Source organism: Pelobates fuscus, chromosome 5 (assembly GCF_036172605.1).
Source record: "Pelobates fuscus isolate aPelFus1 chromosome 5, aPelFus1.pri, whole genome shotgun sequence".
NCBI classification, from domain to species: Eukaryota; Metazoa; Chordata; class Amphibia; order Anura; family Pelobatidae; genus Pelobates; species Pelobates fuscus.
This window is the reverse complement of record NC_086321.1, coordinates 1,581,835-1,597,216: the sequence shown is the minus strand read 5'-3', so window position 1 is coordinate 1,597,216 and position 15,382 is coordinate 1,581,835.

The window sequence follows — 15,382 nt, the reverse complement described above, 5'->3', positions numbered from 1 at the left end:
TTTTTAGTTCACAAACTGTCATATTAGAAATTACAGCAGAATTTGGAGACACAGTCTGAAGAAAGCCCAAAGAAACTGTTAGATCTGACAGAAGACTTGAGTTAGGGCAAACATATAGATAAGCCAAAATGACATCAAAATAGCCACCAGGAAAAGTTAACTCTTTCCTGGATAGGTATGTTTAGTGGGATGAGACTGCCATCTACAGTCCAAATACTAAAATGGTTATCTAGAAGGGAACCACTCCTACAGTGTTGTTATTGGTTATTAGCCAGTGACGAACAGAAAATCTGTCCCTTTAAAAGTTAAGACAAAGGGAAGAGAAATTCAAGCATTCAGAGAGAGTCATTCAGACATTCAAAGAATCAAAGATTAAGGCAGATGCAAGGGCATGCAAAGGAAGCAGAGAAGGAGCAGTCGGGGACAATGCAGAGAGGCCTATGACACTCAGAAACTCTTACACTCCATGCAGAGAAAGAGACCCATGACAGACAAGTTCCTGAGACTACCTACCAATCTGACGAAATATCTACTTACTGGTAATTATACTGGCTTCATTTAATTAAATTTAAATTAATTAATATTTTCTAGTAGCATGATATATGACTGGATAAATCACGATCAGATTTCGATATTTAGAAATCTTAGTTAACTAAGAAATATATAACTTTCCATTCTGCAGGTGGAGAAGATTAATCATATATTTATGTGATTAATATCACGTTAGCATATCGTGACATTTATCCAGCTGTATTGATTTGCTATAAAATAAGATTAAATATCTGTTAGGCAAATTAATAAAATATCAGCTTATAGAACATATAGATTTCTTCTCATTGGATGGATCTAGGAAATGGCTAATGAACTGGTAAAATGTTATTTTATTTAAAATTACATAAGAATAGATCTTAAATGCCTAGAAGAGGTCTAGCCAGCATTGAAAGGGTTATTCTGTCAGCTAAGTTTTTACGACCTTACGCTGCATTCTACTCTCTGTGTGAAACTTTCACATTCTCTCTCTGTGAAGAAAAGTCGTAAATCCTGTCTTGACGGCTAATGCGTAGATTCTAGACTGTCTTAGCCATTAGGAGATGTTTTTATATTACCATTTGTATTGCATACTCATGTTATACTGAATTTCCATTGATTATTATCACGCATGTTACTTATTATTATTATTTGAATATAAAAATAAACTGTCTCTATTTTTATAACAAATTGTGATTTTTTTATTTATATGATATACATTTCACTTACACGATAACGATCTTTGGGATCTGAGAATTAAAATAGTGGGTAATTCTCTGTGTTTACTATTATTATCCCATAAATATTCCCACAGGAATGCTGTCATCCCGGAGGCATACCGCCGGAAGTTCAGGAAACCCAAAAAAGGAGAGTGGGCATGCCGCATCACCAGAGCCAGCCAGAACTGGATGAAATCTCAACAGGCCTAAAGCTGTTCATGTTAGAACAGCTCTATAATGGGCTCCCCACCGAAGTGCGGGAATGGGTGAGAGACACCAATTGTCTTCCATGTATGTTCCACCCCTTGCATGGGGAAACGTATAAAGCCGCATGTGACCAATAAAGAAGTTGTTATACCCCTGGAACTGTGTGTCATCCAGTTACTGGGAGGAAAATGGGTCAGTTCATTTATTAATAGCGGCGGTAATCAGCCAGGTTGCCTAGGGTCTGCTACAACTGGTGGCAAGCGGCGGGATCCTACGTCCCTGCCAAGAGACCCATGGATTATAACTCCTTAAAAAGGCAAACCCTACAAGACTTGCTGTAAGCAAGAGGGAAGTTGTCCGTCAACCGTAACAAAGCCGACCGGATTGCCGAGCTAATGGAGGACAACCAGCGGAGTAATGTGGACGCTGCCCCACAGCCAGAAGGAGAAGAAGAAGCCATCACCAGAATGATAAGGCAGCGCTTGGCCTTCTACAATGAGCCTCCCTCAGCGGAAATGAAATTGAATTTAGAGAAATGCAAAGTTATGCACTTCAGAATAAAGAATGCAAAAATGGTAGTGAATTATGGATAACCACACATGAGAAGGATTTGGGAATTGTTATAGACAACAAATTAGGCAGCAATATGCAATGTCAATCTGCCGTTGCTAAGGCCAGTACGGTTTTGTCATGTATAAATAGGGGCATAAATTCTCAGGATGAAAATATAATTTTGCCTCTTTATAAATCACTGGTAAGACCACACCTTGAATATGCTGTGCAATTTTGGGCACCTATTCTAAAGAAGGATATCATGGCACTAGAAAAAGTGCAGAGACGAGCTACAAAATTGATAATAGGAATGGAGCATTTTAGTTATGAAGAGAGGTTAAAAAATTTAAATCTCTTTAGTTTGATAAAACTGCACCTCAGAGGGGATATGATAACTTTATACAAATATATTCGGGGCCAGGACAAACCGTTATCTGGAAATCTATTCATGAACTGGGCTATAAGTAGGACACGAGATCACGCATTTAGGCTGGAAGAAAGGAGATTTCATCTAAGGCAAAGAAAAGTTGTTGTTTTTTACAGTGAGAGCAATAAGGATATGGAATTATCTGCCTGAAGAGGTGGTTTTATCAGAGTCCATACAGATGTTTAAACTGCAATTGGATAAATAAAAAACATACAGGGATATAATTTCTAATTAGTGGGGTAATAGCTGCTTGATCCAAGGAGATATCTGACTGCTATTTTGGGGTCAAGAAGGAATTTTTTCCTAGTTTGTTGCAAAATTGGAAGCGCTTCAGACTGGGTTTTTTTCCTTCTTTTGGATCAACAGCAAAAACATATGTGAGGAAGGCTGAACTTGATGGACGCAAGTCTCTTTTCAGCCATGTAACTATGTAACTCCTGACCAAGCTTATCTCTGAGACCCAAGCCTTTGTCCTGGCTCAGAAACCGGGGAACCCCCCACAGAACCCAAGGAACAGTGGACCAGAGAGGTGCGGGCTATCCCTGCACACAAACCGAAGTTGCCCTATCCTGCCTTAAAGGAGTTCAGGGATGCAGAGGAGGGCATTGAAGACTTCCTGCATGACTTTGTGCGGCAAAGTCGTGCGTATTAAAGAAGACTGTCTCACCACCATAGATCTGTGCAAGGGGTATTGGCAGATACCCCTAGCCGCAGAGGCTATCACCAAGTCAGCCTTCGCCACCCCATTTGGCCTGTATCAGTTTAGTATAATGCCATTCGGAATGAAGAACGCCCTGGCCACCTTCCATAGAATGGTGGATCGGCTGCTGGAGGGCCTTCAGGAGTATGCATGCACCTATCTGGATGACATGGTTGTAACGGATCGACGGGCACCCCTACTGGGTACCTCCGTTGAAGGATGCTCCTAGCGCTTCCTGAGGACTACAAACACTGCAACAGACACCACAACCACTAAACCGGAGAAGCATACGAATGCTCTCAAGCATATGAATGCTGTAAACAGCTTAACAGGAAAAGCATACAATCAGCTTACACTCTTGGCAATCAGCATACAATCCAATTCCCCCAATAACGAGACGACATTTCATTTTGAGGTCAAGCAGAACTGACTGTACTGGCACATACAGCCTCTTTTATTCACAATCTACACACATAGTACTGCCCACAGGGTTTTACAGAACAACCAATAACACGTACATTACAGAAAACACTCCCAGCAACTATACACAAAATCCTCCCCTCTGCCTGTGATATAATTATGGTACACAATGGGTTAACATAATTATCACATGCAGGAATAATACAGTTTTTATACATGTGCTATAACTTTAAAACCATACATCCAATCTTCATAAATTACATATTCAGAATCAGCACACTTTAAACATAAACACTCTCAAATATAAGACAAATTCATCCACTAGATCAAAAGTCCTTTATGACCGACCGCAAGCACATTTTCCTGCCCAAAACAGTTCCATAGATTTGGGCTGTGCGATCGGTCTATTTTACACAGAAAAACTGGGCCGTTCGTGCATTTAGCTTAGTATAGCAGTGAGTTCAAACTGCCGAACGGGACTTAGTCTCTGCAGCTGAAACGGAGTGTAGGAGAAGGTAAGGGTCAGCGGTGTTCGTTGAAATGTGTAGCTGATTTCAGTACCATGGATTTGGCTACACATACCGCTGACCTCGTTCGAATGAACAAAGATGGCTGCCGCCACGTGTCCGTTTGTCGACTGGCGGCCACTTCGACTACTTCGGCAGCCGCAAGACTTTACTATTCACTACAGACCCGGTAAGCAAAAAGACAATGCTGACGGGTTGTCCAGACAGACAGCCCTAGATAAATGATCCATGAGTACTCCCCCGGACATCCCCAAGCCGTTCCGTTGGGATCTGACTGTGCATACCGGCTTGTGGTGAAGGGGGAGCGCCATGTGGCGGGGCCGCTGCCTGTTCGTGCATTGCCTTATTATAAGTTGTGTGTTTCCCTGCTACTTCGTATAAATGTGCCTGCTCCCCGTTCAAGAGGTTTTCCACGAAGGAAGTTCATTCAACTCCCAAACGGGGACCACCCCGATACCTCATTTAGAATGCTGGTTTAGAACATTCGCGCCTAGTAACAAGGTGTCAAAACCACAAACCGCAAGGGAAGCCTCGGGACGTGCCTCCCCTGGGGTGGCAGCCATTTCGGAACCCGCCTCGCCACTGGGCATTGGAGAGGCCTGGCTGCCCGCCTCCTACCTGCTGACTATGGCCACTGGTAAAGTTGTACTTTTGAATGCAATATTTGGGCATATTGTATTTTATTGTGCGGCTACTGGCCATTTAAGCACAGTGAATGGACTTTTATTGTACTGTGCTGGCCTTTTAAAAACAGTGTATGAACATACTGAAACTTTTTGGACACTTCTCTTCCCCTCCCCCAGATCCATTGTTCTCCAGCAGGGTGTTGTCCCAGGGACACTGCCAAACCAGTGGGAACTGGTTTGGGCAGAAAAAAACATGCTTGCAAGTGAAAACAAAGGACTTCGACCTAACCGTTAAACCCCTGAACCTATTCAAGTGAATTTTGGATATGTTTGTCCCCAAGTTATACTGGTTAAAATAATATACGTTTTATTCGTATGTGATGTAAAATCAGGGAGTTAAAAAAATGATATAAAAGTGTAACTTTTCAGCTTGGAGATAATTGAGTAGAGACAGTAATTGACTCAATTATCTCCTAAGCAGAGGGGAGGAATATGCTGGGTGTGTTTCTATTGTCCCATTGTGTCTGATTGGCTGCTGTACTTGCATTGTATGTGTTGTAATGTGTTTATTGGTTGTTCTGCAAAACCCTGTGGGCAGTACTATGTTTGTGGATTGTGAATAAAAGAGGCTGTATGTGCCAGTACAGGGAGTTCCTGCTTAACCCTCAAACTGAAGTGTCGTCTCATTATTGGGGGAGGATTTATTGTATGCTGTTCCAGTTTGACTGCTAGGAGTGGAAACCGATTTGCATGGTTTGTCCTATTCGGCTGTATACAGCATTCATATGCTTGAGAGGATTTATATGTTTCTCCGGTCCGGTGGTTGTGGTGTCTGCTGCAGTGCTTGGAGTCCTCAGGAAGCGCTCGGAGCATCTTTCAACAGAGGTACCCAGTCGGGGTGCCCGTCGTTCCGTTACAAACGCCATCCAGGGGGAGCATTCACGGATTGCTTCCCCCCTCGTTCGGCTTAGGTAACCGAATGAGCTTCCCAGGTGTGGCAGCCTTTCTATGCCCGGAAGACAAAGGGACAACGACCCACCTCCCCCCTTCTCCCGCGTTTTGGCTCCCAGGCATGAAGGATTCTGGGAAGAAGACCTCCTGTTCCTGGAAGTGGGAAACCCTGGGAGGAGGAGGATCTGGGGAGGGGACAATGTCCGTTTGTGGTGCCCACCCCTTGCATGGGGAAAAGTATAAAGCTGAGTGTGGCCAATAAAGTTGTTGTTGTATCCCCTGCAACTGTTTGTCGTCCAGTTACTGGGGGAAGAATGCGTCTTCACGTATGTTAACCGGTTCCATTACAGGTGTATGCCGTATCTTGGCATAGGTAACTGAACGAGCTACCCCTGGCCCGCTGCAGGATCCAGTAGTGGGCAGTCATCCGACATACAGGCAGTATTATCGTCGGCCCTGTCTTCATTGGGACGGATCAACGACAGGCTGGACTGGTTGGAGTCAGGAAGTCAACCTAGTTCACCGTCAGCACTAGTTACTCCTGATTTCATTAATCTCCCCAGCACTCAATCTGGTAATACCCCAAGTTACCCTAAGAATCCTAATATTATCAACCCGGCACATATAGTTCCAGCAAACATTAAAAAGGATATCTTGGAAGGCAAAGATATAAATTTGATCTTGTTCCTGATTGCCTCCCAAGATATCCTAGAGAATAAAACATATGCATATGGAGATGTATCTGTGGTATTGAAAGACAGAGGTTGAATCGAAAATGGTCAATACCAGAGTTTGTTCTAGCATTTGGGATATACAGGGATGTGGTCTGTTCGGTATACCCAAATCGTAGGGAAGAATTTGATCTTTATCTACACAAGCTGGTGGACTTGGTGCACAAGTATGGTGGTACATCCTTTTACTATTTGTGCCTCGACCTCCCACACCGATAATCTATGCCCTAATACCCTGGAGGTTAGTTCTTTTTACCCCACCCCAACAACCACATCAAAACCAGACAGATTACTTAAAGATAAGTTGGACAGAATATTGTTTTCATAAAGGGGCGGGGCCTGACAGCCAAGATGGCAGGACGTGCTCCATGAGGGCTCTCATGCCAACGAGCACAAAAACGCTTAGCCTGACCAATCCAACCATGCTAGAAGCGCAGAATGCCCAAAACCCGATCCAGGGCCACACAGGGAACAGTTACCCTAAGAATCCTAATATTATCAACCCGGCACATATAGTTCCAGCAAACATTAAAAAGGATATCTTGGAAGGCAAAGATATAAATTTGATCTTGTTCCTGATTGCCTCCCAAGATATCCTAGAGAATAAAACATATGCATATGGAGATGTATCTGTGGTATTGAAAGACAGAGGTTGAATCGAAAATGGTCAATACCAGAGTTTGTTCTAGCATTTGGGATATACAGGGATGTGGTCTGTTCGGTATACCCAAATCGTAGGGAAGAATTTGATCTTTATCTACACAAGCTGGTGGACTTGGTGCACAAGTATGGTGGTACATCCTTTTACTATTTGTGCCTCGACCTCCCACACCGATAATCTATGCCCTAATACCCCGGAGGTTAGTTCTTTTTACCCCACCCCAACAACCACATCAAAACCAGACAGATTACTTAAAGATAAGTTGGACAGAATATTGTTTTCATAAAGGGGCGGGGCCTGACAGCCAAGATGGCAGGACGTGCTCCATGAGGGCTCTCATGCCAACGAGCACAAAAACGCTTAGCCTGACCAATCCAACCATGCTAGAAGCGCAGAATGCCCAAAACCCGATCCAGGGCCACACAGGGAACAGGATGATATCTGTCCCACATCGACACACAAAACGAGCACCCAAACTAGCCACGAGGCCTACACTGGAGCGGGGCCTGAGGCCTGGGGGAAGCGGCCGATCCCCCGACACTGGACCTGCTCATAAGACTCACTCGGATGATGCCCCGCTACCCCGCCCTCTGGACCGGCGGGGGATATCCCGGTCCTCGCTGGGGACGATTACCCCCACAATGCGGCACAACCAAGCGACCAAACCCGCAAACGCACGGCACTACACAAGATGGCGGCACAAAACAACCGCATCAGACCACCCAAGCACACCTTAGAATTCTTTGACCAGCTCCGCACTAGCCTCTGGACATTGCTCCACACAAAGGGTCGGCACTTCAAGCTGGCGATGCAAAAGATGGCGGCATGGATCCGTCCAGCTACCCGACGCCACCTGAGCAGAGGCCCACCCGAGCCCCCAGAGCAGCCTCCAGACAGTGCCAACCTCGGAGTTCAAAACGGCGGGGAACGGCGAAGTGCCTCCCGGACTCCAGCATCCACCCGCACACATACCAGCGGGAGACCAAGCCTTCACGAACCACATACTGCTCAGCAACACCGGAATCCTCCAGCCAAAGAAGCACAACCTTGTGCTCATACGCCCGAATAGACGGCCACAAGGCTTACCTTAAAGCAACACAGCTTCCAAGGGGCGAAGGACGCGGGCAGGGGGTCCCTCCAGGACATACAGGCGACAGACTCTTGCTGCTGCACCAACTCCGCAAGTACCCAAGGCCCACCTGTCAAGCCTCCAGAGCCGGCATCGGCTGAATAGGATGACATGCACCGGAGTTGGACTATGCTCCTGCACAGGGCCGGCCTTAGGCATTTAGACGCCCTGTGCGAAAAATCTTCACAGCGCCCCCCCCCGTCATCCATGTATGCTGTTATGTTTGTGTTGTCTGTGTATGTAATAGTACGTGTGATGACTGTGTGTGATATGTAGGCTATGTGTGATATTTGTAATGGGTATATTAACAGTGTGTGATATGCGTGTATTGGTTGTATGTGACACACACACACAGAGTCAGACGGCCATACACACACAGGAAGACATCCACACACGCACAAGCAGACAGTCATACACACACACACAGGCAGACAGTCATACACACACACGCAGACAGTCATACACACAGACACACACAGGCAGACATACACACAGAGGCAGTCATACACACAGAGGCAGTCATACACACAGAGGCAGTCATACACAGTCACACACACAGAGGCAGACAGTAATACACACAGAGGCATACAGTAATACACACAGACACACAGTGGCAGACAGTCATACACACACACACGCAGACAGTCATACACACACACACACACAGACAAACACACAGGCAGATAGTCACACACACAGAGGCAGACAGTAATACACACAAACTCACAGAGGCAGACAGTAATACACACACACACGCAGACAGTCATACACACACACACACACAGACACACACAGGCAGATAGTCATACACACAGAGGCAGACAGTCATACACACAGACACACACACAGAGGCAGACAGTCATACACACAGACACACACACAGAGGCAGACAGTCATACACACAGACACAGAGGCAGACAGTCATACACACAGACACAGAGGCAGACAGTCATACACACAGACACACACACAGAGGCAGACAGTCATACACACAGACACACAGAGGCAGACAGTCATACACACACACACACACACACACAGAGGCAGACAGTCATACACACAGACACACAGAGGCAGACAGTCATACACACACACACACAGACAGTAACACACACACACACAGAGGCAGACAGTCATACACATAGGCAGAGAGTCACTCTCACATGACAATCACACAGTTACCTGTGGAGTTCATTGTGGAGGCAGTGCAGCTCCTGGTGACTGGTGGGGAAGCAGGGACTCCTTCCTGCTTCCCCTGCAGCAGTTTTCCGGCGCTTTTAGCTCCGCCCCCACCGCACGGTAAGCTCCGCCCCCGCTGCAAATTAAAACATTTTTTTTTTTTTAAATCGGCTGTGCGGCCGCACGGCGCCCCCTGCTCCATGGCGCCCTGTGCGGCCGCACAGCTCGCACACCCCTAAGGCCGGCCCTGCTCCTGCAGGCCCAATAACAGGAACAATACATGGTCCTACTGTACAGGTCGTAACGAACGCTATGCCCTCCTGTATACTGTTGCCGAGACTAGCCACCGCATTGTACATAGTTTGACCACTTTAGTGTACACCTGCTCGTTAGCCATGCTCCTCTTTTCGTAATGTTAGCATGCTATGGATACTTACATGTTGCACTGGTATATTAAGATTAATGGTATCCAATATCGGTTAAACCATGAACCCCACTTATTGGGCACACACCCAGACAACCAGCCTATAGTTACTAGCATGGTAAAACCTCTGTCTGCTTGCTGACCTATGAGTATACCCATTCTAGGGCCTGTTAAGCCTTAAGTATCGGCTTGCAAGTGTACCCCATACTGATGAATACCATTACTCAATCTGTCGGTACGGCACCTCTTGCAAAATCACTGCCGTTGCTTCATACATTTGTTTGCCTCAACCGCTCACACATTTTGTGTCTAGCTATTCTTCACTAACTGGGCAACCCAGGCCTGTTTAAATTTAAAAGTGTTCGTTTATTTTTAGTTTAAAAACGTGCTATCAGTGCCTTAAGCGCACACCTATACTCTTATAGGATGGTCTCCAGGATACCTACAATACACTACTGCTAGCATATACCCAGCCTGTTACACACAAGACACAAGCATGTCATACACTATTGCTAACAAGTACCCAGCCTGTTTACCACAAGACACAATCTCGTAACGCACTAATGCTAACAATTACTCAGCCTGTTTAACACAAGACACTAGCTTGCACTTCATTACGGTTTCTCATTTAGACTAGAATACTAATTGAACGCATCAGTTATATTACGCTTGTTAAAAAAAAAAAGAAAAAATGTGCAATTACTCATGCCGCAGTCTAACCTGTCTACTTCTATGTACGCTGTTGTGGCGTTTGACTATGTCTTGTACTCACCTGCACAATAAAAATTTAAAAAAATAAAATAAAAATAAGAATATTGTTTTCATGGGCAAATCCCAAATTTGTAATAATTTCAACGCAGTCACTTGCAGATTCAGTGCCTGTAGATTATTGCATATGTGTTCTCAATGTTTCAGGGTATATGCAAAAACAATGTGCCCCAATAAAATGTACCCAAAGCCTTACCTTTCGTCTATTAACGTGTCACTCCTACAAGAATTGCTATGCGACCATCCCTCACCCCATTTGGTGGAATCCCTGGTGTCAGGGTTAATGGTAGGATTTCACAAAGGCATCATTTATATGCCTTCAGGGGTAGTAGAAAGTAATAACTTGCAGATGGCTTTAGCCAATCCAGACATGGTGGATGAGCTACTTAAAAAATAATTGGACCAGGGTTTTTTAATAGGTCCATTCCACTCTCCACCTTTTTCTGTATGTTAAACTAACTCCCTAGGTGTGGTCACAGGAAAAAAATCAACAAAGCAAAGGTTGATCATTGACCTCTCTGCTCCCCACTCTACAACAACACCTAGTCTAAATTCACTTATTCCATCAGAAGAATTCGGACTCTAATATGCTACACTTGACAATGCCATAGACGCCATCCTGTAAGCAGGAGTCGGAGCATGGCTCAGTAAGAACGACAGTGAATACCTTCAAGCTTCTACCTATTCATCCTTCACTATGGTGGGGGTCATACTACTACTTCTTAAGTCTCACTTTCGGTTCAAAAAGTAGCCCTAGGATCTTTGATATATTCACGGAGACGTTGTGTTGGCTGCTACTTAACTTCTGTAGACGCTCCACGGTTATTCATTATCTGAACGATTTCCTAACAATAGAAAGTAACCTGCTGCCACCCAGTAGCCTCAAAGCGGCTATGCAACTGTATGAACATTTAGGTGTTCCAGTTTCACCAAATAAGACTCAGGGACCTGATACAGTGATAAACTTCTTGTGAGTAATTTTAGACTCTGTTCACATGCAAGCCAACCTTACCATAGAAAAGATAAAACACATATTGTCATACATTGATAGGTATCTCAAAGAAGAGTCATGCAATAGGAAAGAACTGCAATCCCTGTTTGGTACTTGCATAACTTTTTGCTTCTCACATAGCACTTGATCAACATGCCATCTCCGATTTGCACATGTGGAAGGAATTATTGCTAAAATCGAATCGAAAAGCATGTTCATTCCCATATTAGCAGACAAATCCCTTTCAATTTGGCCAGACGCAGCTGCCATGTCCGGGTTTGCAGCAATATTTGGCAACAAGTGGTAATGGGGAGATTGACCAGAGGAAATTAAGTACGTCCCGGAGTTCTCTACCATCTCGGCCTTATTTGAACTGTACCCAATTGTGGCAGCTGCAGTAAAATGGGGAGCATCTTGGTCAGGTAAAACGGGAAGGAATTTTTTTGAAAATATACCACATTGTTAACAAAGGACGCTCCGCATCCCTGACCAGTATGTGCTTCATGAGGAAACAGACATGGCTAGCAGCTACGCGCATAATTTTTTCTTGGTATGTGAACATATCCCAGGTGTTAATATGGCAGCAGATCACTTATCTCGATCCCTATTGCAGGAATTCCGCAGAGCATTACCAACGCCAACCCAGGTAGCAACCCCGGCACCACTGTGGCGAGATATGACTATGGACTAGATAAGCTATTAGCTCACGGTCATCACCTCTCACAGCCAGCACTTTCTGCAAATACAAAAATAATAATAAAAAAATAAAAAAATTTTAACAGGTTTTTGCTTGAGTTCAATATTGTTGATACATTTTGCATAGCGACAATGGTCGCTTTCATTTCTTTTTGACACTTTTACTTAAAAGTATCTTTCAATACTATTAAATTATACTTAACTGGCCTACAACACCATGTCGTACCTTATCAGATTAAAGCAATATTAAAAGGTATTAAAGACTCCAGCCCTATTCCTACACCCTCTAGATTACCCAGACACGATCAACTGTTACAGTCACTTTCGAATCTCATAGATACCTCACCGTTTGAAACACAAACAAAGCACGTCATAAAAAATGCCATTTACCTGGCTCTCGGGTCAAGGCAATTCACTGCCATGAACTACCCCGACTTTATAAAAAGAGCTCACTTTGTAAAGACACACGACTATTATGTACTATCCCTAAACCATACCAAAACTAGTGAAAGGAGTCAGACAGTTAAAATCACGTATAACCCAAACTGACAATCAATGGTGCCCCGTCAAAGGTCTGTATATATACACCTAACCTCCATTCAAGGTCCTCCAGACCAACCTCTGCTTGCTCTACACGGCAATACCCCAACAACTAGTAAGTTTATGCTTTACATCAGGATGTTATTGGTAAGGTTAGGTCTTAACCCAACAAATTACTCTGGTAATTACTCAGCCACTGCCTTACCCATTCAACAATATTGGAATCCAAACTCAAAGATTGTAGTTTATTGATAAGCCTTCTATGTGCAACAGTGTCAAAAGCCTTACTGAAATCTAGGTAAGCAATGTCTACTGCACCACCCTGATCTATAATTTTAGTTACCCAATCAAAAAAATCAATAAGATTAGTTTGGCATGATCTCCCTGAAGTAAACCCATGTTGCCTCTGATCTTGAAATCCATGTGTTTTTAGATGTTCAACAATCCTATCCTTTAACATGGTTTCCATCACTTTCCCCACTACTGAAGTAAGGCTTACTGGCCTATAGTTGCCCGACTCCTCCCTATTACCTTTCTTGTGAATGGGCACAACATTCGCTAACTTCCAATCTTCTGGGACTACTCCTGTTATCAATGATTGGTTAAATAAATCTGTTAATGGTTTTGCTAGTACACCACTAAGCTCTTTTAATAGCTTTGGGTGTATTCCATCAGGTCCCATTGACTTATTTGTCTTTACTTTTGAGAGTTGAAATAGAACCTCTTCCTCTGTAAACTCACGTGTAATAAATGACTCATTTATCCTTTTTCTTAACTGAGGTCACTTTCCTTCATTTTCATCTGTAAATACCGAACAAAAATATTCATTGAGGCAGTCAGCTAGACCTTTATCCTCATCTACATACCTTCCTTCTTTTGTTTTTAATCTAACTAATCCTTGTTTTACTTTTCTTTTCTCATTTATGTATCTAAAAAAAAGTTTTGTCCCCCTTTTTTACTGACTGTGCTATTTTCTCTTCTGTGTGTGATTTGGAAGCTCTTATAACTTGCTTAGCCTCTTTCTGCCTAATCTTATAGGTAATTCTGTCTTCCTCACTCTGGTTTTTTTTATAACTACTAAATGCTAACTTCTTGTTTTTTACTATTTTGGCCACATCTGCGGAGTACCACAGTGGTTTCTTGAATTTTTTGCTTTTACTGACAAGCCTAATGCAATTTTCTGTTGCCTTCAGTAGTGCAACTTTTAAATAATCCCATTTCTTTTGGACTCCATTTAAATTGCTCCAGTCTAATAATGACTCTTTTACACATATTCTAATTTTAGAAAAGTCTGTTTTTCTAAAGTCTAAAACTTTTGTTTTTGTGTGGTGTGACTCAGTCACTGTTCTTATAGTAAACCACACTGACTGATGATCACGGGATCCTAAACTTTCACCTACAGTAATATCTGATACCAAATCTCCATTTGTTAACACTAAATCTAGTATAGCCTCTTTACGAGTTGGCTCCTCAACGACTTGTTTTAGAGACAATCCCAGTAGGGAGTTTAGAATATGTGTGCTCCTGGCACAAGTAGCTATTTTTGTTTTCCAATTCACATCAGGAAGATTAAAGTCACCCATGATGATAACTTCCCCCTTCATTGTCATTTTAGCTATTTCTTAAACTAGTAGATTATCTAACTCTTCAATTTGTCCTGGGGGCCTATAAATCACACCTACACGAATTACTGTGTGATTACCAAATTCTAACGTAACCCAAATGGACTCTATGTTCGCCTCACTAACCTTTATTAGGCTAGATTTTATGCTATCCTTTACATACAGGGCCACCCCTCCCCCTTTCTTGCCTTCCCTGTCTTTTCTATATAAAGAGTAACCTGGTATTGCTATGTCCCAGTCATTTTTCTCATTATACCATGTCTCAGTAACAGCGACTAAATCTACACTATCAGTTGCCATTATTGCCACAAGTTCATGGATCTTATTCCCTAAACTGCGAGCATTTGTAGACATGACTCTAAGCTTATCATTTTTTAACACACTTGCTACAGGCACCTTCTGTCCTTGTTTTGGGGGACAATTGGATTGATGGTTTATCACCCTTTTGCCCACCTCTTAGTTTAAATACATCCTAGCAAAACCTCTGAACTGCTCACTGAGAACATTTGTTCCCTTTTGAGAAAGATGCAAACCATCTTTTTTGTACAGTTTATTTCCATTCCAAACAGAGCTACCATGAGCAATAAAGCCAAATCCTTGCTCCCGACACCATTCACCAAGCCACAAGTTAAAGTCCCTAATACGCATCCGCCTGTCGTTCTGAGTGTTATGCACAGGCAGAACTTCAGAGAATGACAGTGTGGAAGCAACCTGCCGTATATCATTGGCAAAAACACTAAAAACTTCCTTAACCTCTGAAACCTCATTGCAAACCAAGTCATTTGTCCCTAAATGGACAAGTACATCCAATTCCCCTTCCTGCTTTGCTTGCTTAACAATATTACAGATACGTCTCCTGTCTCTGTGAGCAGTAGCTCCGGGAAGACACCTCACAAGACCACCATTGTCCATCTCCACACCTCTTATGATGGAATCCCCCAACAACAACTGCTTTCTATTAGGCCTCACCATAGTCTTCAAGCC